Source organism: Oncorhynchus kisutch, unplaced genomic scaffold, assembly GCF_002021735.2.
Source record: "Oncorhynchus kisutch isolate 150728-3 unplaced genomic scaffold, Okis_V2 scaffold4032, whole genome shotgun sequence".
Classification (NCBI taxonomy): domain Eukaryota; kingdom Metazoa; phylum Chordata; class Actinopteri; order Salmoniformes; family Salmonidae; genus Oncorhynchus; species Oncorhynchus kisutch.
Genome location: NW_022265977.1, coordinates 155,615 through 180,182, shown reverse-complemented (window position 1 = coordinate 180,182; position 24,568 = coordinate 155,615). Strand labels below are relative to the sequence as shown.

At 48.5% G+C, this 24,568-nt stretch overlaps 1 pseudogene; it reads left to right on the top strand.

Annotated features, from left to right (window-relative positions):
- LOC116373375 (tether containing UBX domain for GLUT4-like) overlaps positions 1 to 19,218 on the top strand; it is a 30,234-nt pseudogene extending 11,016 nt beyond the window's left edge.
- The last annotated feature ends 5,350 nt before the right edge of the window (positions 19,219 to 24,568 follow it).

Sequence of the window (24,568 nt, the reverse complement as noted above, 5' to 3'; positions counted from 1 at the left end):
GGAGAGACAGAGAGAGGAAGAGGGGAGGAGACACTGAGGAAGAGGTGGGTGAGAGACAGGGAGAGACTGAGGAAGAGGGGAGGAGACACTGAGGAAGAGGGGAGGGAGAGGTGGGGGAGAGAGGAGTGTTCAAAACATGGAAGGAGAGAGAAATGGAGGAGAGATGGAGGAAGAGAGAGGAAATTAAAAAGTGAGAGGTGACACTGGGTAAGAAGGAGAGGGGAGGAGAGATTGAGAGAAAGTTGCTTGGGTTTTGATCTGGATAGAGGGAGCGAGAAAGCGACAGTGAGATTGAACCAGGAGAGATGGAGAGACTGAAAAGAGATCTCTCTATTAAAACAACCAAATGGCATTTACAGTTAGTGAGTCATTTAGCAGACACTCTGATCCAGAGAGACTTACAGTTAGTGAGTCATTTAGCAGACACTCTGATCCAGAGAGACTTACAGTTAGTGAGTCATTTAGCAGACACTCTGATCCAGAGAGACTTACAGTTAGTGAGTCATTTAGCAGACACTCTGATCCAGAGAGACTTACAGTTAGTGAGTCATTTAGCAGACACTCTGATCCAGAGAGACTTACAGTTAGTGAGTCATTTAGCAGACACTCTGATCCAGAGAGACTTACAGGAGCGACGAGGGTTAAGTGCTTTGCTCAAAGGCACATTGACAGATGTTCTTATCTAGGCTGTTTGGGGATTCAAACCAGCGACCTTTCGGTTACTGGCCCAATGCTCTTAACTGCTTGGCTACGTGTCATGAGCAGATCTGGGTTCAGTTTTGACATCCTGGATTTGGTGAGTTAGGATAACCCAATGTCATGTATAAACAAAAGTAAGAAGAGCAGATCTGGGGTCAGTTTTGACCTTCTAATGGTTAATGTCTGAAAGCAGTCAGTTAGGGAACTTCTATATAGGTTTATATATATACTCAAATTACAGTTTGCCAATGACTTAATTAGACGCTTTGGGGAGAGACTGTGGGGAATGCTGGGAAACGTTGCTGTGTGGTATGTGCGTGCGCCTGATTGGTTCTTTATGTCTTCTTCAAAAGAGATGTCTGCCTCCCCCGTTCTCTGTGTGACACCACACAGATTATCAAGGCTAGAATTACGTTGACCACAGTGATCTAACACACACAACACACACACACACACACACACACACACACACACACACACACACACACACACACACACACACACACACACACACACACACACACACAAATCAAAAAGTCAACTGTAAATCATCTCTCTTGCTCTCTCCTCTCTCTCTTTCTCTCTCCCTCTCTCATCTCTCCTCTCTTTCTCTCTCCTCTCTTTCTCTCTCCCTCTCCCATCTCTCTCCTCTCCCTCTCCCTCCTCTCTCCTCTCTCCTTTCTCCTCACCCCCTCTCTCCCCTCTCTCTCCCTCTCTCCTTCTCCCATCTCTCTTCTCACCTCTCTCTCCTCTCCCCCCTCTCCCCTCTCTCTATCCTCTCCCCCTTTAGGAGGGTACTAGAGGAGGCTCCTCTGATGACTAAAGCTCTGAGAGAATCTCAGATGAAGGATAAGATGGACAGATACCCCCGAGTGAGTTGTGTGGGTGAATGTGTGTTCGCCCGTGTGTGTGTGTGTGTCAATTTACATGGAATCGACCACTAACCTGGAGGTGGATGCCAATAGTGATCCTAAATCTGTTACTACAGTAACATTGGCAATATAATAATGTGTGTGTGGTGTGGTGTCCAGGTAGTTCTGAGGGTCCAGTTCCCTGACAGATGTGTTCTACAGGGATTCTTCAGACCTCTAGAGACAGGTAGATCTCTTCCTCTCTCTTTCTCTCTCTCTCTCTTCCTCTCTCCCTTTCTGTCTCCTTGTGTTAGTAACTATGTGTTGACTCTCGAGACAGGTAGATCTCTCTCTTTCTCTCTCTCTCTCCTCTCTCTTCCTCTCTCTTTCTCTATCCCTTTCTGTCTCCTTGTGTTAGTAACTATGTGTTGACTCTAAAGACCGGTAGTTGATATCTATCTGACATTAGAATCACACTGGAACCATAGAGATGTGATGGAATAACCATTAGAATCACACTGGAACCATAGAGATGTGATGGATAACCATTAGAATCACACTGGAACCATAGAGATGTGATGGAATAACCATTAGAATTAAACTGGAACCATAGAGATGTGATGGAATAACCATTAGAATCACACTGGAACCATAGAGATGTGATGGAATAACCATTAGAATCACACTGGAACCATAGAGATGTGATGGAATAACCATTAGAATCACACTGGAACCATAGAGATGTGATGGAATAACCATTAGAATTCAACTGGAACCATAGAGATGTGATGGAATAACCAGGTGGTTTTCAACTGTCCGTCCAGTTGCTGCTCTGAGGCACTTTGTGAAGAGCCACCTGCAGGACCCCCAACTACCCTTCTACCTGTGTGAGTATCGTTACCCTCTCCATCTCTCTCTCTCGCTCCGTCTCTCTCGCTCCGTCTCTCTCGCTCCGTCTCTCTGATGGGCTGAACGGACCATGTCATGAACGAAAGGGGGAGGGACAGCCAGGAGTCCTGAGGTATGGCCCCTAGAGCTCAGGGGGAGGGACAGCCAGGAGTCCTGAGGTATGGCCCCTAGAGCTCAGGTCCTCAGGGGGGAGGGACAGACAGGAATCTCTCCATCTCTCTCATTTTGGATATAAAATGATCCTTTCCTCTCTTCCAGTCATCGCTCCTCCTAAAACCATTCTGGAGGACCCAACAGCCACCCTCTTCCAGGTAAGCCCCCCCCCCCCCTCCCCCCTACAGGTAAGACTCCATGTCTCTAAAGAACAGAATGAAATTGGACTGGTAAACTGTATTTATTGTTGCTCCAATCAGTGTAAAGTATTAATTAGGGTTGTAGTGGGTTTGAAACAGCATGGAGACATGAACCCTACACAACAACACAAGGAATTCTCATGTGCTTTAGAAAAATACACCTCTCTCTCTGTTGCTCTTTTCTCTCCTGTCCTCCTCCTCCTCCTCCTCTCTCTCTGTTGCTCTTTTCTCTCCTGTCCTCCTCTCTCTGTTGCTCTTTTCTCTCCTGTCCTCCTCTCTCTCTGTTGCTCTTTTCTCTCCTGTCCTCCTCTCTCTCTGTTGCTCTTTTCTCTCTCCTGTCCTCCTCCTCCTCTCTCTCTGTTGCTCTTTCTCTCCTGTCTCCTCCTTCCTCTCCTGTCCTCCTCCTCCTCTCTCTCTGTTGCTCTTTTCTCTCCTGTCCTCCTCTCTCTCTGTTGCTCTTTTCTCTCCTGTCCTCCTCTCTCTCTGTTGCTCTTTTCTCTCCTGTCCTCCTCCTCCTCTCTCTCTGTTGCTCTTTTCTCTCCTGTCCTCCTCCTCCTCTCTCTCTGTTGCTCTTTTCTCTCCTGTCCTCCTCCTCCTCTCTCTCTGTTGCTCTTTTCTCTCCTGTCCTCCTCCTCCTCCTCCTCTCTCTGTTGCTCTTTTCTCTCCTGTCCTCCTCCTCCTCCTCCTCTCTCTGTTGCTCTTTTCTCTCCTGTCCTCCTCCTCCTCCTCCTCTCTCTGTTGCTCTTTTCTCTCCTGTCCTCCTCCTCCTCCTCCTCTCTCTGTTGCTCTTTTCTCTCCTGTCCTCCTCCTCCTCTCTCTGTTGCTCTTTTCTCCTCCTGTCCTCCTCCTCCTCTCTCTCTGTTGCTCTTTTCTCTCCTGTCCCCTCCTCCTCCTCCTCTCTCTGTTGCTCTTTTCTCTCCTGTCCTCCTCCTCCTCCTCCTCTCTCTGTTGCTCTTTTCTCTCCTGTCCTCCTGCCTCCCTCTCTCTGTTGCTCTTTTTCTCTCCTGTCCTCCTCCTCCTCCTCCTCTCTCTGTTGCTCTTTTCTCTCCTGTCCTCCTCCTCCTCCTCCTCTCCTCTGTTGCTCTTTTCTCTCCTGTCCTCCTCCTCCTCCTCCTCTCTCTGTTGCTCTTTTCTCTCCTGTCCTCCTCCTCCTCCTCCTCTCTCTGTTGCTCTTTTCTCTCCCTGTCCTCCTCCTCCTCCTCCTCTCTCTGTTGCCTCTTTCTCTCCTGTCCTCCTCCTCCCCTCCTCCTCCTCTCTCTCTGTTGCTCTTTTCTCTCCTGTCCTCCTCCTCCTCCTCCTCTCTCCTCTGTTGCTCTTTTCTCTCCTGTCCTCCTCCTCCTCCTCCTCCTCTCCGCTGTTGCTCTTTTCTCTCCTGTCCTCCTCCTCCTCCTCCTCTCTCTGTTGCTCTTTCTCTCCTGTCCTCCTCCTCCTCCTCCTCCTCTCTCTGTTGCTCTTTTCTCTCCTGTCCTCCTCCTCCTCCTCCTCTCTCTGTTTGCTCTTTTCTCTCCTGTCCTCCTCCTCCTCCTCCTCTCTCTCTGTTGCTCTTTTCTCTCCTGTCCTCCTCTCTCTCTGTTGCTCTTTTCTCTCCTGTCCTCCTCTCTCTCTGTTGCTCTTTTCTCTCCTGTCCTCCTCCTCCTCCTCCTCTCTCTCTGTTGCTCTTTTCTCTCCTGTCCTCCTCTCTCTGTTGCTCTTTTCTCTCCTGTCCTCCTCCTCCTCTCTCTCTGTTGCTCTTTTCTCTCCTGTCCTCCTCCTCCTCTCTCTCTGTTGCTCTTTTCTCTCCTGTCCTCCTCCTCCTCTCTCTCTGTTGCTCTTTTCTCTCCTGTCCTCCTCTCTCTCTGTTGCTCTTTCTCTCTCCTGTCCTCCTCTCTCTCTGTTGCTCTTTTCTCTCCTGTCCTCCTCCTCCTCTCTCTCTGTTGCTCTTTTCTCTCCTGTCCTCCTCCTCCTCCTCCTCTCTCTGTTGCTCTTTTCTCTCCTGTCCTCCTCCTCCTCTCTCTCTGTTGCTCTTTTCTCTCCTGTCCTCCTCCTCCTCTCTCTCTGTTGCTCTTTTCTCTCCTGTCCTCCTCCTCCTCTCTCTCTGTTGCTCTTTTCTCTCCTGTCCTCCTCCTCCTCCTCTCTCTGTTGCTCTTTCTCTCCTGTCCTCCTCCTCCTCCTCTCTCTCTCTGTTGCTCTTTTCTCTCCTGTCCTCCTCCTCCTCCTCTCTCTGTTGGCGCTTTTCTCTCTCCTGTCCTCCTCCTCCTCCTCCTCTCTCTGTTGCTCTTTTCTCTCCTGTCCTCCTCCTCCTCCTCCTCTCTCTGTTGCTCTTTCTCTCCTGTCCTCCTCCTCCTCCTCCTCTCTCTGTTGCTCTTTCTCTCCTGTCCTCCTCCTCCTCCTCCCTCTCTCTGTTGCTCTTTCTCTCCTGTCCTCCTCCTCCTCCTCCTCTCTCTGTTGCTCTTTTCTCTCCTGTCCTCCTCCTCCTCCTCCTCTCTCTGTTGCTCTTTTCTCTCCTGTCCTCCTCCTCCTCCTCCTCCTCCTCTCTCTGTTGCTCTTTTCTCTCCTGTCCTCCTCTCTCTCTGTTGCTCTTTTCTCTCCTGTCCTCCTCCTCCTCCTCCTCCTCTCTCTCTGTTGCTCTTTTCTCTCCTGTCCTCCTCTCTCTGTTGCTCTTTTCTCTCCTGTCCTCCTCCTCCTCTCTCTCTGTTGCTCTTTTCTCTCCTGTCCTCCTCCTCCTCTCTCTCTGTTGCTCTTTTCCTCTCCTGTCCTCCTCCTCCTCTCTCTCTGTTGCTCTTTTCTCTCCTGTCCTCCTCTCTCTCTGTTGCTCTTTTCTCTCCTGTCCTCCTCTCTCTCTGTTGCTCTTTTCTCTCCTGTCCTCCTCCTCCTCTCTCTCTGTTGCTCTTTTCTCTCCTGTCCTCCTCCTCCTCCTCCTCTCTCTCTGTTGCTCTTTTCTCTCCTGTCCTCCTCCTCCTCCTCTCTCTGTTGCTCTTTTCTCTCCTGTCCTCCTCCTCCTCTCTCTCTGTTGCTCTTTTCTCTCCTGTCCCTCCTCCTCCTCTCTCTCTGTTGCTCTTTTTCTCTCCTGTCCTCCTCCTCCTCCTCTCTCTGTTGCTCTTTTCTCTCCTGTCCTCCTTCCTCCTCCTCCTCTCTCTGTTGCTCTTTTCTCTCCTGTCTCCTCCTCCTCCTCTCTCTGTTGCGCTTTCCTCCTGTCCTCCTCCTCCTCCTCCTCTCTCTCTGTTGCTCTTTTCTCTCCTGTCCTCCTCCTCCTGCCGCCTCTCTCTGTTGCTCTTTCTCTCCTGTCCTCCTCCTTCCTCCTCCTGCGCTCTCTGTTGCTTGCTTTTCTCTCCTGTCCTCCTCCTCCTCCTCCTCCTCTGTTGCTCTTTTCTCTCCTGTCCTCCTCCTCCTCCTTCCTCCTCTCTCTCTGTTGCTCTTTTCTCTCCTGTCCTCCTCCTCCTCCTCCTCTCTCTGTTGCTCTTTTCTCTACTGGCCTCCTCCTCCTCCTCCTCCTCTCTCTCTGTTGCTCTTTTCTCTCCTGTCCTCCTCCTCCTCCTCCTCCTCTCTCTGTTGCTCTTTCTCTCCTGTCCTCCTCCTCCTCCTCCTCTCTCTGTTGCTCTTTTCTCTCCTGTCCTCCTCCTCCTCCTCCTCTCTCTGTTGCTCTTTTCTCTCCTGTCCTCCTCCTCCTCTCTCTCTGTTGCTCTTTTCTCTCCTGTCCTCCTCCTCCTCTCTCTCTGTTGCTCTTTTCTCTCCTGTCCTCCTCCTCCTCTCTCTCTGTTGCTCTTTTCTCTCCTGTCCTCCTCTCTCTCTGTTGCTCTTTTCTCTCCTGTCCTCCTCTCTCTCTGTTGCTCTTTTCTCTCCTGTCCTCCTCTCTCTCTGTTGCTCTTTTCTCTCCTGTCCTCCTCCTCCTCCTCTCTCTGTTGCTCTTTTCTCTCCTGTCCTCCTCCTCTCTCTCTGTTGCTCTTTTCTCTCCTGTCCTCCTCTCTCTCTGTTGCTCTTTTCTCTCCTGGCCTCCTCCTCCTCCTCTCTCTGTTGCTCTTTTCTCTCCTGTCCTCCTCCTCTCTCTCTGTGTCCATTTTCTGCCCTACTGACCTTCACCACTGTTTGATCTGGGGTGAGGAAAGAGAGAGGGAGGAAGACCGAGGGGGAGGGAGTGAAGGGGGGGCAGTATTTGATGTGTGAGGTTGCAAGGGTTAGATTCACAGGGAGTGTAGAGATCGCCACGATTACACCCTTAGAAGTACACACCAGTATAGAGAGAGATTCTGGAGCCATCTCATTCACACACACACACACAAACACACACACACAGACAGACAGACAGACACTTCAATGACTTTGTGTGATGTCACAGAAGGACTGTTCCCCATCCCAGCAGCCCTCTGATAGCAGCCCTCCCCTCTATCTCCCCTGCCTATGGAGACGCCAGTGTCTAAGGGAGCATGTTGTGCCCAGCCCTCTGATAGCAGCCCTCCCCTTAATCTCCCCTGTCTATGGAGACGTCCAGGGTCTAAGGGAGCATGTTGTGCCCAGGGAGAGAGTGGTGGAATGTCTGTTATCCCATTGCTACACATTGTTTCTTGTTCAAAGAGTCTCTAATAATAGTCATTAACAGCTCAGTCCATAATAGAAACCAGAAGGACTAGAGGGAGGAGGAGGGAGAGAGGTAGAGAGAGGACTGAGGGGAGAGGGGTAGGTAGGGGGGTGGGGGAGAGGAGTAGGTAGAGGGGTAGGGAGAGGCCAGAAGGGGGTGGGGAGAGGCCAGAATGGGGGTGGGGAGAGGCCAGAGGGGGGTGGGGAGAGGACAGAGGGAGGACTGAGGACAGAGGGAGGACTGAGGACAGAGGGGGGTAGAGAGAGGACAGAGGGAGGACTGAGGACAGAGGGGGGGTAGAGAGAGGACAGAGGGGGGTGGGGAGACGACAGAGGGGGGTAAAGAGAAGACAGAGGGAGGACTGAGGGTAGAGTGGTAGAGAGAGGTAAAGAGAGGACAGAGGGGGGTAGAGAGAGGACTGAGGACAGAGGGGGGTAGAGAGAGGACAGGAGAGGACAGAGGGGGGTAGAGAGAGGACAGAGGGGGATAGAGAGAGGACTGAGGACAGAGGGGGATAGAGAGAGGACTGAGGACAGAGGGGGGTAGAGCGAGGACTGAGGACAGAGGGGGGTAGAGCGAGGACTGAGGACAGAGGGGGGTAGAGCGAGGACTGAGGACAGAGGGGGGTAGAGCGAGGACTGAGGACAGAGGGGGATAGAGAGAGGACAGGAGAGGACAGAGGGGGATAGAGAGAGGACTGAGGACAGAGGGGGGTAGAGAGAGGACTGAGGACAGAGGGGGGTAGAGAGAGGACTGAGGACAGAGGGGGGTAGAGCGAGGACTGAGGACAGAGGGGGATAGAGAGAGGACTGAGGACAGAGGGGGGTAGAGAGAGGACAGGAAAGGACTGAGGACAGAGGGGGGTAGAGAGAGGGACTGAGGACAGAGGGGGGTAGAGAGAGGACAGAGGGGGGTAGAGAGAGGACAGAGGGGGTAGAGAGAGGACAGAGGGGGGTAGAGAGAGGACAGAGGGGGGTAGAGAGAGAGGACAGAGGGGGGTAGAGAGAGGACTGAGGACAGAGGGGGGTAGAGAGAGGACTGAGGACAGAGGGGGGTAGAGAGAGGACTGAGGACAGAGGGGGTAGAGCGAGGACTGAGGACAGAGGGGGGTAGAGAGAGGACTGAGGACAGAGGGGGATAGAGAGAGGACTGAGGACAGAGGGGGGTAGAGAGAGGACAGGAAAGGACTGAGGACAGAGGGGGGGTAGAGAGAGGACTGAGGACAGAGGGGGGTAGAGAGAGGACTGAGGACAGAGGGGGGTAGAGAGAGGACAGAGGGGGGTAGAGAGAGGACAGAGGGGGGTAGAGAGAGGACAGAGGGGGGTAGAGAGAGGACAGAGGGGGGTAGAGAGAGGACAGAGGGGGGTAGAGAGAGGACAGAGGTGGGTAGAGAGAGGACAGAGGGGGGTAGAGAGAGGACAGAGGGGGGAGGACGGCAGGAAGAGAAGGTTTTGGGGCTGTGTCTATCCTCAGCAGACAGCACTATAGATATTTTTAACGGTCCCTCTGTCTACCTCTCTCAGGTAAACAGTAGAGTCAGAATAATAACTTAACTCTGTCTGTTTTCACCCTGTAATCACCAGTCTTTCAGTCATTACAGCCATCAGCACCATTTAAACCTTTCACTTTCAGGGCTTGTGATTCAGGGGTTGTTGTTTGGCTCTCGTGGTGAAGGTGTTTTCCCAACCGCTCGATGAGCCTTCAGTTAGTGGTCAACTTCATACTGAACTGTGTGCCGCCATGTTTGGTGACGGTGAAGAAGCTGTTTGAGTGTTAGCAGTGGATTGAAACGGGCGTCTCTCTCTCTCTCTCTCTCTCCTCCCTCTCTCCTCTCTCTCTCTCTCTCCCTCTCTCTCTCTCCTCTCTCTCTCTCTCCAGGCTGACCTGTTCCCTGCTGCCCTGGTCTACTTTGGCTCTGACGTCAAGACAGGTCTGTCTCCCTTTACCTGGTGTTGATCTCAACGTGTTGCCTTGGATGAGATGGTTCTGAAGGTGTGTTCTCTCTCCACAGAGAGTTACTTAGAGAGACGTCTCCTGGATTCCAGTGTCTCGGCCCTACAAGCAGACGAGGCCATTGCTGGGTCAGTCTACTGTTGACATTTAACAGCCAAACAACAACATTTTATTTGTGTGTGTGTGAGAAGGAGAGGATCAGAACTTCCTGTTGGTGGAACTGCCCCATCGTCGTGGCAACGCGGCTCGCCTGTGTTTCCCCGGGCGACGGCTCTATTTTCACAGCGCTGTCATCATCGGAATCCCTTTGAAGGGTTCCGGCCAAACACACGGACACACACACCCCCCACCTCCCTCTTCCTCTAAAGATAGAGCCATTTCCCCAATCTGACCCCCACCTGTTGCCCCCTCCACCATCAGTCGAGGACACACACACACCCCACCTCCCCCTTCCTTTAAAGATAGAGCCATTTCCCCAATCTGACCCCCACCTGTTACCCCCCCCTCCACCATCAGTCGAGGACACACCCCACCTCCCCCTTCCTCTAAAGATAGAGCCATTTCCCCAATCTGACCCCCACCTAGGCCCCCTCCACCAATTTCAATTTAAGGGCTTTATTGGCATGGGAAACATGTGTTAACATTGCCAAAGCAAGTAGATAATATATAAAGTGAAATAAACAATAAAAATTAACAGTAAACATTACACATACAGAAGTTTCAAAACAGTAAAGACATTACAAATGTCATATTATATATATACAGTGTTCTAACAATGTACAAATGGCTAAAGGACACAAGATAAAATAAATAAGCATAAATATGGGTTGTATTTACAATGGTGTTTGTTCTTCACTGGTTGCCAGTGAAGTTCACCCAGTAGATATGGGAGTTTTTCAAAATTGGATTTGTTTTCGAATTCTTTGTGGATCTGTGTAATCTGAGGGAAATATGTCTCTCTAATATGGTCATACATTGGGCAGGAGGTTAGGAAGTGCAGCTCAGTTTCCACCTCATTTTGTGGGCAGTGAGCACAGCCTGTCTTCTCTTGAGAGCCATGTCTGCCTACGGCGGCCTTTCTCAATAGCAAGGCTATGCTCACTGAGTCTGTACATAGTCAAGGCTTTCCTTCATTTTGGGTCAGTCACAGTGGTCAGGTATTCTGCCACTGTGTACTCTCTGTTTAGGGCCAAATAGCATTCTAGTGTTTTTTTGTTAATTCTTTCCAAAAATATTTTCTCATGATTTGGTTGGGTCTAATTGTGCTGTTGTCCTGGGGCTCTGTAGGGTGTGTTTGTGTTTGTGAACAGAGCCCCATGACCAGCTTGCTTAGGGGACTCTTCTCCAGGTTCATCTCTCTGTAGGTGATGGCTTTGTTGTGGAAGGTTTGGGAATCGCTTCCTTTTAGGTGGTTGTAGAATTGAACGGCTCTTTTCTGGGTTTTGATAATTTGTGGGTATCGGCCTAATTCTGCTCTGCATGCATTATTTGGTGTTCTACGTTGTACACGGAGGATATTTTTGCAGAATTCTGCGTGCAGAGTCTCAATTTGGTGTTTGTCCCATTTTGTGAAGTCTTGGTTGGTGAGCGGACCCCAGACCTCACAACCATAAAGGGCAATGGGCTCTATGACTGATTCAAGTATTTTTAGCCAAATCCTAATTGGTATGTTGAAATTTATGTTCCCCAGTCGAGGGCACACACCACCTCATTAACCCATCTCCCCCTTTCATCCATCCACTCCTCTCTTTACCGTTCCTCATCTCTCTCTCCTCCTCCTGTCCCTCATTCCACTATTAGCTTCAAAGGGGATGCCAGGGAACCTTCTACCTCTCCCCTACTTCTGTGAGGGAGGGAGGGAGGGAGGGAGAGGGGGGGGGGGGATTGATATAGTGGAGGGAAAGAGAGCAAGAGGGACGTTTAAGTTATTGATAATGTGGCACCCGGGTCAAAGGTGAAATGTTCTGTCAGGGGAGGATGTGTTTGTTCCATCTCCTGGACAGGAAGTCATGCGATAGTGGTGTCATGACCTTTCCTAACCTCTGAGGTCACTAGTCCTGGCCACATGAAAGAGCCTGAACCCCCTGGGACACACACACACACACACACACTCCGCTTCCCAAACACGTCCTCTGCCCCATCTGGAGAGTCCAGAAATGTCTTTCCCTGAGTTGGGGGTCTAGAGAGAGATTGGTTTTGAGAATTTAAAGTACAGAAAATGTCTGTGTTCAGAATACACATCTGATGAAATCCTGTGGACTGAATGCTCTTTCCTCTCCTCCATCCCTTTCTCTCTCCCTTCATTCCTTACCCTCTCTCTCCCCTCTCTCTCTCTCCCCTCTCTCTCTCTCTCTCTCCTCACCCTCTCTCTCCTAACCCTCTCTCCTCACCCTCTCTCTCCCCCCCTCTCTCCTCACCCTCTCTCTCCCCCTCTCTCAGCTGTATGCCCAGGTCTTCGCCCCCCTCCTCCTTCTCTTCCATGGTAACAGAGGAGCCCCTTCCAGACCCCCCCGCGGGGACCAGGGAGATTGAGGAGGAGGAAGAGGAGCCGAACACACACAGCCAGGCCACCAAACCAGTCAGGACGGACACCGGCAAGGTCCCCAAGTGGCTCAAACTACCAGGTACACTACCAATCAGACCTGTTGAAGGGTTAAAGGGGAGGTCACTCTAAAATAACCTATTACCTAACTGATAAAGGGTTAAAGGGGTAGGTCACTCTAAAATGACCTATTACCTAACTGATAAAGGGTTAAAGGGGTAGGTCACTCTAAAATGACCTATTACCTAACAGATAAAGAGTTAAAGGGGTAGGTCACTCTAAAATGACCTATTACCTAACGGATAAAGAGTTAAAGGGGTAGGTCACTCTAAAATGACCTACTATTACCTAACAGATAAAGGGTTAAAGGGGTAGGTCACTCTAAAATGACCTATTACCTAACGGATAAAGGTAACATCAGCAATTCTCTGACATTGTTAAAGAGTGTGACAGATCTAATTCCACCAGGACGGCAGGAAGCCTCGAGGTCAGAGCGTTGGGCCAGTAGCCAAAAGGTCTGCCGTTGTGCCCCTGAGCAAGGCACTTAACCCCCCGCTCACTCTGTGGATGTCTCGGGGGGAAGTTAGGATCTGCTTCAAACACATTAACCAATCACACACTGCTACAAACACATTAACCAATCACACACTGCTACAAACACATTAACCAATTACACACTGCTACAAACACATTAACCAATTACACACTGCTACACACACATTAACCAATTACACACTGCTACACACTGCTACACAAGTGTGAAATAGGACAATTATAAGCACCTACCAAATTATTATAATTGTTTTAAAGGGAGAGTTCATCCTAACATGAATGGATTGGCAATTCCTAGTCCATCTGTTCAGTCTCCTATTTGATGAGACTGTAGTTTCCCTCTTCAGCATGCTGGCCCTGTTTACACTGACATAGAGAGGCCACGCTGCTGGGCCACGTGATTATTCACATCCAACCTGCCATATGGACGTGATGTATAATGGCGCAAGAGGCTGTGATGTTCCCCTTCATTTGACCCTTCATTCATACAACAACTAGACCACACTACCTCCTCTAATGAGATGCGCTGGACTCCGTTCATTCACTCTGCACAGAGGACGCTGACCAATCACAAGCAGGCTCTCTCACTCTCTGCATGGCACACACATGCTGACCAATCACAAGCGGGCTCTCTCACTCTCTGCATGGCATACACATGCTGGCCAATCACAAGGGTCCCCTGCTTAAAGCGCCCAGTTAGATGCTGGTGAGGAGAGGGAGGGCTTTACCAAAGACAGTACAGTAGGAGAAACTCTGGGGCTTTACTAAAGACAGTACAGTAGGAGAAACTCTGGGGCTTTACCAAAGACAGTACAGTAGGAGAAACTCTGGGGCTTTACCAAAGACAGTACAGTAGGAGAAACTCTGGGGCTTTACCAAAGACAGTACAGTAGGAGAAACTCTGGGGCTTTACCAAAGACAGTACAGTAGGAGAAACTCTGGGGCTTTACCAAAGACAGTACAGTAGAGAAACTCTGGGGCTTTACCAAAGACAGTACAGTAGGAGAAACTCTGGGGCTTTACCAAAGACGGTACAGTAGGAGAAACTCTGGGGCTTTACCAAGACAGTACAGTAGGAGAAACTCTGGGGCTTTACCAAAGACAGTACAGTAGGAGAAACTATGGGGCTTTACCTCAGTGTGTCGGAAGCATGAGTTGCTGCTAGTGCTAACGAGAACATGTCTTCAGTGGGGTGGCAGTATTTCAGAACGTCTTCAGTGGGGTGGCAGTATTTCAGAACGTCTTCAGTGGGGTGGCAGTATTTCAGCACGTCTTCAGTGGTGTGGCAGTATTTCAGCACGTCTTCAGTGGTGTGGCAGTATTTCAGCACGTCTTCAGTGGTGTGGCAGTATTCGAGCAGTCTTCAGTGGTGTGGCAGTATTTCAGCACGTCTTCAGTGGTGTGGCAGTATTTCAGCACGTCTTCAGTGGGGTGGCAGTATTTCAGCACGTCTTCAGTGGGGGTGGCAGTATTTCAGCACGTCTTCAGTGGGGTGGCAGTATTTCAGCACGTCTTCAGTGGGGTGGCAGTATTTCGGCTACAGGCAAACCAATGTCAACCAAATGCATGTCTTGTGCAAAAAAGTGCCTCAGAGTTGTAGCGACAAGCGGCAACACGACGTGTATTAAATCAGTAGAAGAATATCCCCTACTTTATGACGATTGCATGAAAACAACCATGTCTGGTGGAATTACCAAGTGAAAATCTCAATTCATAATTGCAATATCAATATCTGTCCCAATCAAAAATCACAATTCAACATGTTGGTCCAAACCATGCAGCCCTAAAAGTCACCCAGCCTGTTTTCAAACATGAATCCATTGCAGATTTTAACACATTCCTACACACACACACACACACACACACACACACACACACACACACACACACACACACACACACACTCTACTCCGAAGGGCCCTCTTTAAAACCACAGTCAACAGGAAGTGTTGAAAAAGAAACATCAGATGAGTCAAAAGATAAGGATGCTGTTCTGGGGGAACGGTACACACACCCCTTTACCCACTCATTTATTAGTTCAGGATGGTTTCGCCTCCACCCCCAGGGGACCTCTGCTGACACGCAGCCCCAGTCAGAGTTCTCCGTTCTGGGCCACATGAAACACTGCGGGCCCCTGTTGTCTGGCGCTCCGAGCCTGGGCTTGCTGTGGTGGAGCTGGTGGTCGCGGTGCTCCAGCTGTTTTGGTTGTTTTTCTGTTTTGTTTGTGGGAAGGATGGTCTCACTAGTTGTTGTATTGTTTTTTGGTGACGTGGGAGCTGTGGCTAGTTGTTGTAGTGTTTTCTGCTGGTGTGGGAGCTGTGGCTAGTTGTTGTAGTGTTTTCTGCTGGTGTGGCAGCTGTGGCTAGTTGTTGTAGTGTTTTCTGCTGGTGTGGCAGCTGTGGCTAGTTGTAGTGTTTTCTGCTGGTGTGGCAGCTGTGGCTAGTTGTTGTAGTGTTTTCTGCTGGTGTGGCAGCTGTGGCTAGTTGTTGTAGTGTTTTCTGCTGGTGTGGCAGCTGTGGCTAGTTGTTGTAGTGTTTTCTGCTGGTGTGGCAGCTGTGGCTAGTTGTTGTAGTGTTTTCTGCTGGTGTGGGAGCTGTGGCTAGTTGTATTAGTGTTTTCTGCTGGTGTGGCAGCTGTAGCTAGTTGTTGTAGTGTTTTCTGGTGGTGTGGGAGCTGTGGCTAGTTGTAGTAGTGTTTTCTGGTGGCGAGGGAGCTGTGGCTAGTTGTTGTAGTGTTTTCTGCTGGTGTGGCTAGTTGTTGTAGTGTTTTCTGCTGGTGTGGCAGCTGTGGCTAGTTGTTGTAGTGTTTTCTGCTGGTGTGGCAGCTGTGGCTAGTTGTTGTAGTGTTTTCTGCTGGTGTGGCAGCTGTGGCTAGTTGTTGTAGTGTTTTCTGCTGGTGTGGCAGCTGTGGCTAGTTGTTGTAGTGTTTTCTGCTGGTGTGGCAGCTGTGGCTAGTTGTTGTAGTGTTTTCTGCTGGTGTGGCAGCTGTGGCTAGTTGTTGTAGTGTTTTCTGCTGGTGTGGCAGCTGTGGCTAGTTGTTGTAGTGTTTTCTGCTGGTGTGGGAGCTGTGGCTAGTTGTTGTAGTGTTTTCTGCTGGTGTGGCAGCTGTGGCTAGTTGTTGTAGTGTTTTCTGCTGGTGTGGCAGCTGTGGCTAGTTGTTGTAGTGTTTTCTGCTGGTGTGGCAGCTGTGGCTAGTTGTTGTAGTGTTTTCTGCTGGTGTGGGAGCTGTGGCTAGTTGTTGTAGTGTTTTCTACTGGTGTGGGAGCTGTGGCTAGTTGTTGTAGTGTTTTCTACTGGTGTGGGAGCTGTGGCTAGTTGTTGTAGTGTTTTCTACTGGTGTGGGAGCTGTGGCTAGTTGTAGTGTTTTCTGCTGGTGTGGCAGCTGTGGCTAGTTGTTGTAGAGTTTTCTGCTGGTGTGGCAGCTGTGGCTAGTTGTTGTAGTGTTTTCTGCTGGTGTGGCAGCTGTGGCTAGTTGTTGTAGTGTTTTCTGCTGGTGTGGCAGCTGTGGCTAGTTGTTGTAGTGTTTTCTGCTGGTGTGGCAGCTGTGGCTAGTTGTTGTAGTGTTTTCTGCTGGTGTGGCAGCTGTGGCTAGTTGTTGTAGTGTTTTCTGCTGGTGTGGGAGCTGTGGCTAGTTGTTGTAGTGTTTTCTGCTGGTGTGGCAGCTGTGGCTAGTTGTTGTAGTGTTTTCTGCTGGTGTGGCAGCTGTGGCTAGTTGTTGTAGTGTTTTCTGCTGGTGTGGCAGCTGTGGCTAGTTGTTGTAGTGTTTTCTGCTGGTGTGGCAGCTGTGGCTAGTTGTTGTAGTGTTTTCTGCTGGTGTGGCAGCTGTGGCTAGTTGTTGTAGTGTTTTCTGCTGGTGTGGCAGCTGTGGCTAGTTGTTGTAGTGTTTTCTGCTGGTGTGGCAGCTGTGGCTAGTTGTTGTAGTGTTTTCTGCTGGTGTGGCAGCTGTGGCTAGTTGTTGTAGAGTTTTCTGCTGGTGTGGCAGCTGTGGCTAGTTGTTGTAGTGTTTTCTGCTGGTGTGGCAGCTGTGGCTAGTTGTTGTAGTGTTTTCTGCTGGTGTGGCAGCTGTGGCTAGTTGTTGTAGTGTTTTCTGCTGGTGTGGCAGCTGTGGCTAGTTGTTGTAGTGTTTTCTGCTGGTGTGGCAGCTGTGGCTAGTTGTTGTAGTGTTTTCTGCTGGTGTGGCAGCTGTGGCTAGTTGTTGTAGTGTTTTCTGCTGGTGTGGCAGCTGTGGCTAGTTGTTGTAGTGTGTGGCTGGCATCCTGCTCCTCTTTATCAAAGAAGAAAGTCTCATTAAAAAGAAAGAGAGAGGAGGGGAGGAGACAGGATGGCATTGTGGACTCCATGTGGATGGTTTGGGGAAAGGGATGAAGGGAGGATGGGTCTGGGGGAAGGGTGGATGGGTCTGGGGGAAGGGTGGATGGGTCTGGGGAAAGAGATGATGGGTCTGGATGAAGGGTGGATGGGGTCTGGGGGAAGGGTGGATGGGTCTGGGGGAAGGGTGGATGGGTCTGGGGAAAGAGATGAAGGGTGGATGGGTCTGGATGAAGGGTGGATGGGTCTGGGGAAAGAGATGAAGGGTGGATGGGTCTGGATGAAGGGTGGATGGGTCTGGGGGAAGGGTGGATGGGTCTGGGGGAAGGGATGAAGGGTGGATGGTCTGGGGGAAGGGATGAAGGGTGGATGGGTCTGGGGGAAGGGTGGATGGGTCTGGGGGAAGGGTGGATGGGTCTGGGGGAAGGGTGGATGGGTCTGGGGGAAGGGATAAAGGGTGGATGGGTCTGGGGGAAGGGTGGATGGGTCTGGGGGAAGAGATGAAGGGTGGATGGGTCTGGGGGAAGGGTGGATGGGTCTGGGGGAAGGAATGAAGGGTGGATGGTCTGGGGGAAGGGATGAAGGGTGGATGGGTCTGGGGGAAGGGATAAAGGGTGGATGGGTCTGGGGGAAGGGTGGATGGGTCTGGGGGAAGAGATGAAGGGTGGATGGGTCTGGGGGGAAGGGATGAAGGGTGGATGGGTCTGGGGGAAGGGATGAAGAGTGGATGGGTATGGGGGAAGGGACACACTGTTTAGCTTTCAGTGAGACGTGGCCTGTCTCCCTCTCTGACTGTCTAACTGGTTGTCTGCCTGTCTCCCTCTCTGTCTAACTGGTTGTTTGCCTGTCTCCCTCTCTGACTGTCTAACTGGTTGTCTGCCTGTCTCCCTCTCTGACTGTCTAACTGGTTGTCTGCCTGTCTTCCCCTCTGTCTAACTGGTTGTCTGCCTGTCTCCCTCTCTGACTGTCTAACTGGTTGTCTGCCTGTCTCCCTCTCTGTCTAACTGGTTGTCTGCCTGTATCCCTCTCTGTCTAACTGGTTGTCTGCCTGTCTCCCTCTCTGACTGTCTAACTGGTTGTCTGCCTGTCTCCCTCTCTGACTGTCTAACTGGTTGTCTGCCTGTCTCCCTCTCTGACTGTCTAACTGGTTGTCTGCCTGTCTCCCTCTCTGACTGTCTAACTGGTTGTCTGCCTGTCTCCCTCTCTCTGTCTAACTGGTTGTCTGCCTCTCTGACTGTCTAACTGGTTGTCTGCCTGTATCCCTCTATGACTGTCTAACTGGTTGTCTGCCTGTATCCCTCTATGACTGTCTAACTGGTTGTCTGCCTGTCTCCCTCTCTCTGTCTAACTGGTTGTCTGCCTCTCTGACTGTCTAACTGGTTGTCTGCCTGTATCCCTCTCTGACTGTCTAACTGGTTGTCTGCCTGTATCCCTCTATGACTGTCTAACTGGTTGTCTGCCTGTATCCCTCTATGACTGTCTAACTGGTTGTCTGCCTGTCTCCCTCTCTGACTGTCTAACTGGTTGTCTGCCTGTCTCCCTCTCTCTGTCTAACTGGTTGTCTGCCTCTCTGACTGTCTAACTGGTTGTCTGCCTGTATCCCTCTATGACTGTCTAACTGGTTGTCTGCCTGTATCCCTCTCTGACTGTCTAACTGGTTGTCTGCCTGTCTCCCTCTCTCTGTCTAACTGGTTGTCTGCCTGTCTCCCTCTCTCTGTCTAACTGGTTGTCTGCCTGTCTCCCTCTCTCTGTCTAACTGATTGTCTGTAGGTCATTATATCAGTTACTCTGATGTATCTCTGACTGTCTAACTGGTTGTCTGTAGGTCATTATATCAGTTACTCTGATGTATCTCTGTCTAACTGGTTGTCTGTAGGTCATTATATCAGTTACTCTGATGTATCTCTGTCTAACTGGTTGTCTGTAGGTCATTATATCAGTTACTCTGATGTATCCCTGTCTAACTGGTTGTCTGTAGGTCATTATATCAGTTACTCTGATGTATCTCTGTCTAACTGGTTGTCTGTAGGTCATTATATCAGTTACTCTGATGTATCTCTGTCTAACTGGTTGTCTATAGGTCATTATATCAGTTACTCTGATGTATCTCTGTCTAACTGGTTGTCTGTAGGTCATTATATCAGTTACTCTGATGTATCCCTGTCTAACTGGTTGTCTGTAGGTCATTATATCAGTTACTCTGATGTATCCCTGTCTAACTGGTTGTCTGTAGGTCATTATATCAGTTACTCTGATGTATCTCTGTCTAACTGGTTGTCTGTAGGTCATTATATCAGTTACTCTGATGTATCTCTGTCTCTTTATTCAACACCAGATTCCCACTTCAGTCCAGAACTCTTCCAGATGTTCCAGAACTCTTCCAGATGCTTCCAGACCAGGAATTGTGTCTGCATGTCTATTCTTCAGATTCATCGGCGTCTTGAGCTAAACCAGGACACGCACACACTCCCAGTCTATCCCTCTCCATCATAGTAGTGGTGTGTGTGTGTGTGTGTGTGTGTGTGTGTGTGTGTGTGTGTGTGTGTGTGTGTGTGTGTGTGTGTGTGTGTGTGTGTGTGTGTGTGTGTTTGTTGAGAAGTCAAGAGACTAATGTGTGTTTGTGCCAATATAATTCCAATCCTGGTTTGTCTCAAGATGGTGATGAGTCTGAATAGTTCAACAGAATTCCATGTCTGGAAGAGTCTGTTAACACTTTGATATTCAAGCAAGCTTCCTTCTTAACAGTGTATAATGGGTTACGATAGGCCTAGCAAGCTTCCTTCTTAACAGTGTATAATAGGCCTAGCAAGCTTCTTAATAGTGTATAATGGGTTATAATAGGCCTAGCAAGCTTCCTTCTTAACAGTGTATAATGGGTTATAATAGGCCTAGCAAGCTTCCTTCTTAACAGTGTATAATAGGCCTAGCAAGCTTCCTTCTTAACAGTGTATAATAGGCCTAGCAAGCTTCTTAATAGTGTATAATGGGTTATAATAGGCCTAGCAAGCTTCCTTCTTAACAGTGTATAATGGGTTATAATAGGCCTAGCAAGCTTCCTTCTTAACAGTGTATAATAGGCCTAGCAAGCTTCTTAATAGTGTATAATGGGTTATAATAGGCCTAGCAAGCTTCCTTCTTAACAGTGTATAATGGGTTATAATAGGCCTAGCAAGCTTCCTTCTTAACAGTGTATAATGGGTTACGATAGGCCTAGCAAGCTTCCTTCTTAACAGTGTATAATAGGCCTAGCAAGCTTCCTTCTTAACATTGTATAATGGGTTACGATAGGCCTAGCAAGCTTCTTAACATTGTATAACAGGTTATAGGCCTAACAAGCTTAATAACAGTTTATAACAGGTTATAGGCCTAACAAGCTTAATAACAGTTTATAACAGGTTATAGGCCTAACAAGCTTAATAAACAGTTTATAACAGGTTATAGGCCTAACAAGCTTAATAACAGTTTATAACAGGTTATAGGCCTAACAAGCTTAACAGTTTATAACAGGTTATAGGCCTAACAAGCTTATAACAGTTTATAACAGGTTATAGGCCCTAACAAGCTTAATAACAGTTTATAACAGGTTATAGGCCTAACAAGCTTAATAACAGTTTATAACAGGTTATAGGTCCTAACAAGCTTAATAACCGGTTTTATAACCGGTTATAGGCCTAACAAGCACTTAATAACATGTTATTAAGGTATGGCCTAACAAGCTTAAAGGTTATAACAGGTTATAGGCCTAACAAGCCTTAATAACAGGTTATATACAGGTTTATAGGCCTAACAAGCTTAATAACAGGTTATACAGGTTATAGGCCTAACAAGCTTAATAACCGCTTATAACAGGTTCATAGGCCCTAACAAGCTTAATAACAGTTTATAACAGGTTATAGGCCTAACAGGCTTAATAACAGGTTATAACAGGTTATAGGCCTAACAGGCTTAATAACAGGTTATAACAGGTTATAGGCCTAACAAGCTTAATAACAGTTTTATAACAGGTTATAGGCCTAACAAGCTTAATAACAGTTTACTAACAGGTGGTATAGGCCTAACAAGCTTAATAACAGTTTATAACAGGTTATAGGCCTAACAAGGCTTAATAACAGTTTATAACAGGTTATAGGCCTAACAAGCTTAATAACAGGTTATAACAGGTTATAGGCCTAACAAGCTTAATAACAGTTTATAACAGGTTATAGGCCTAACAAGCTTAATAACAGTTTATAACAGGTTATAGGCCTAACAAGCTTAATAACAGGTTATAACAGGTTATAGGCCTAACAAGCTTAATAACAGTTTATAACAGGTTATAGGCCTAACAAGCTTAATAACAGTTTATAACAGGTTATAGGCCTAACAAGCTTAATAACAGTTTATAACAGGTTATAGGCCTAACAAGCTTAATAACAGGTTATAACAGGTTATAGGCCTAACAAGCTTAATAACAGTTTATAACAGGTTATAGGCCTAACAAGCTTAATAACAGTTTATAACAGGTTATAGGCCTAACAAGCTTAATAACAGTTTTATAACAGGTTATAGGCCTAACAAGCTTAATAACAGTTTATAACAGGTTATAGGCCTAACAAGCTTAATAACAGGTTATAACAGGTTATAGGCCTAACAAGCTTAATAACAGGTTATAACAGGTTATAGGCCTAACAAGCTTAATAACAGGTTTTAACAGGTTATAGGCCTAACAAGCTTAATAACAGTTTATAACAGGTTATAGGCCTAACAAGCTTAATAACAGTTTATAACAGGTTATAGGCCTAACAAGCTTAACAGGTTATAACAGGTTATAGGCCTAACAAGCTTAATAACAGTTTATAACAGGCTATAGGCCTAACAAGCTTAATGACAGGTTATAACAGGTTATAGGCCTAACAAGCTTAATAACAGGTTATAGGCCTAACAAGCTTAATAACAGTTTATAACAGGTTATAGGCCTAACAAGCTTAACAGTTTATAACAGGTTATAGGCCTAACAAGCTTAATAACAGGTTATAACAGGTTATAGGCTTAACAAGCTTAATAACAGGTTATAACAGGTTATAGGCCTAACAAGCTTAATAACAGGTTATAACAGGTTATAGGCCTAACAAGCTTAATAACAGGTTATAACAGGTTATAGGCCTAACAAGCTTAATAACAGGTTATAACAGGTTATAGGCCTAACAAGCTTAATAACAGGTTATAACAGGTTATAGGCCTAACAAGCTTAATAACAGGTTATAACAGGTTATAGGCCTAACAAGCTTAATAACAGGTTATAACAGGTTATAACAGGTTATAGGCCTAACAAGCTTAATAACAGGTTATAACAGGTTATAACAGGTTATAACAGGTTATAGGCCTAACAAGCTTAATAACAGGTTATAGGCCTAACAAGCTTAATAACAGGTTATAACAGGTTATAACAGGTTATAGGCCTAACAAGCTTAATAACAGGTTATAACAGGTTATAACAGGTTATAACAGGTTATAGGCCCAGTAGTTTTTCTGACTGAAAGTCAACATGTTACAGTGCTGATCAAGGAAAACACATTTCTTTGGACATTTTTCATGGTTGTTAAGACTTGTGTGTCTCAATAAAGTTTTATAAGATCCAACTGTTATTTCCTCTGATATTATGTTTTATTGTCTCCAGGTAAGAAATGAGGATTGTGATCAGATGACTACGGCTACCATAGAGGGACATACAGAACAGAGCGGACGCCCCAACACACTGTTCCCCCTACCTTTTTGTTAACATGAAATTCCAGGCTGAAAGTGGATTGTGATGTATTCAAACCCATTGTGAATCCAGTGTGCACTTCAAATAGTTTTACAAGAGTTCAAAAACATGAAACTAATGAATAAAGGAATCTAAAATATCTCCATTGCCAATATGTGGTTGTGTGTTTTCTCTGAGTTGATATCAACAGCTAGAACAGTGCTCAGAACAGAATGAGCTCTATTTCATTGCTACCGTTCTATTGTAACAGGCTATGTATTGTTCTACTGGTTTCTCTCTCCACACACTCGTTGGAAGTCGTGCCAGAGACTCTGCTGTTCGTGCTCCATGTGTTAGCTACCTGGATTCAGACTGCGTTCTTGTATTCCAGAGAATAGAGAAGGAGAGGGGGTAGGGCAGTGCCCAGTCTGTCATTCAGATATTTTGTGTAGTTGTTTTTTTATACATTTGCCCCCGTTCGGTTCTTTTGAAGTCCTGCAGACCCACACACACACCTGTCCTGCAGACCCACACATACACCTGTCCTGCAGACCAACACACACACCTGTCCTGCAGACCAACACACACACCTGTCCTGTAGACCCACACATACACCTGTCCTGCAGACCGACACATACACCTGTCCCGCAGACCCACACATACACCTGTCCCGCAGACACCCACACACACCCGTCCTGCAGACCCACACACACCTGTCCCGCAGACCCACACATACACCCGTCCTGCAGACCAACACACACCTGTCCCGCAGACACCCACACACACACGTCCTGCAGACCAACACACACCTGTCCCGCAGACCCACACATACACCCGTCCTGCAGACCAACACATACACCTGTCCCGCAGACACCCACACATACCCGTCCTGCAGACCCACACACACACACCTGTCCCGCAGACACCCACACACACCCGTCCTGCAGACCCACACATACACCTGTCCTACAGACCAACACACACACCTGTCCCGCAGACACCCACACACACCCGTCCCACAGACCCACACATACACCTGTCCCGCAGACACCCACACATACCCATCCTGCAGACCCACACACACACCTGTCCCGCAGACACCCACACACACCCGTCCTGCAGACCAACACACACACATGTCCCGCAGACACCCATAAATGCCTGTCCCGCAGACACCCACCTACACCTGTCCCGCAGACACCCACCTACACCTGTCCCGCAGACACCCGCAGACACCTGTCCCGCAGACACACCTCCTGCCCCATCCGCAGACACACCTCCTGCCCCATCCGCTCTCTGCTTATCGTTCAGGCATCTTGGCTGCCGTTTCTTGCCGGGTCCTCCCGGTAAACAAGACATTGGGACAGACCGGTGTTGAGTGGCCCGGTTCTACTGCGTCCCTGTTTGACGGATATGATGCGGTGCTGCAAGGTGAGCACGCCGATCGTGGCCCCGTCTGGTTCGGTTAAATCAGTGTTGACATCCCACACCCACTGATGTCTGGGGGTCAAAGGTGACACTAGTGGCTGGTAGAGGGAGAATCTCAATTGCATCTTCCTCGTGTCCTCTCTCCTCGTTTCCTCCCCAAAACCCATTGGACGAGGAAGTCAGAGGCTCTCCCTTTTGACCTTCTCCAATAGGTTTTGAGAAGGTGAGGAGAGAGAGGAGATTTTCCCAGAGTCTCCACCTGCTTTAGAGGTGTGCTCTCCCCAACATAGATTTGAACTGCCTGGCAACCAGACCCCTCGCTCAGGACAAACGCTAGGCCACTCCCACAGACGTTAGTTTCTTCTGGTCGCAATCTGAGTACCTCCCCGCCGATCCTTCACCAAACGCGGACACATTCGGGTCCGTTTGATTGGTCCAGAAACTGATGGGTCGGGCCAGTTCCAGAACACGTGGGTAAAGCGGCTGTTTGAAAATGTGTCGTTGGCTTTGATACTCTGATCGGTTGGAGATTAACCGTTCACTGATGACTTTGTTTTGTACAACGCCATCAATGAGGGCAGTCTCAGAGCAGAGGAAAAAAATAGTGTCGTCACGCTAGGATTTTAAAGCATAGGATTCGTGTAAGCATTGCCTAGAGGGACTGTCCATCCATGTCAAATCCATGTCAGGAAGTGTGCAG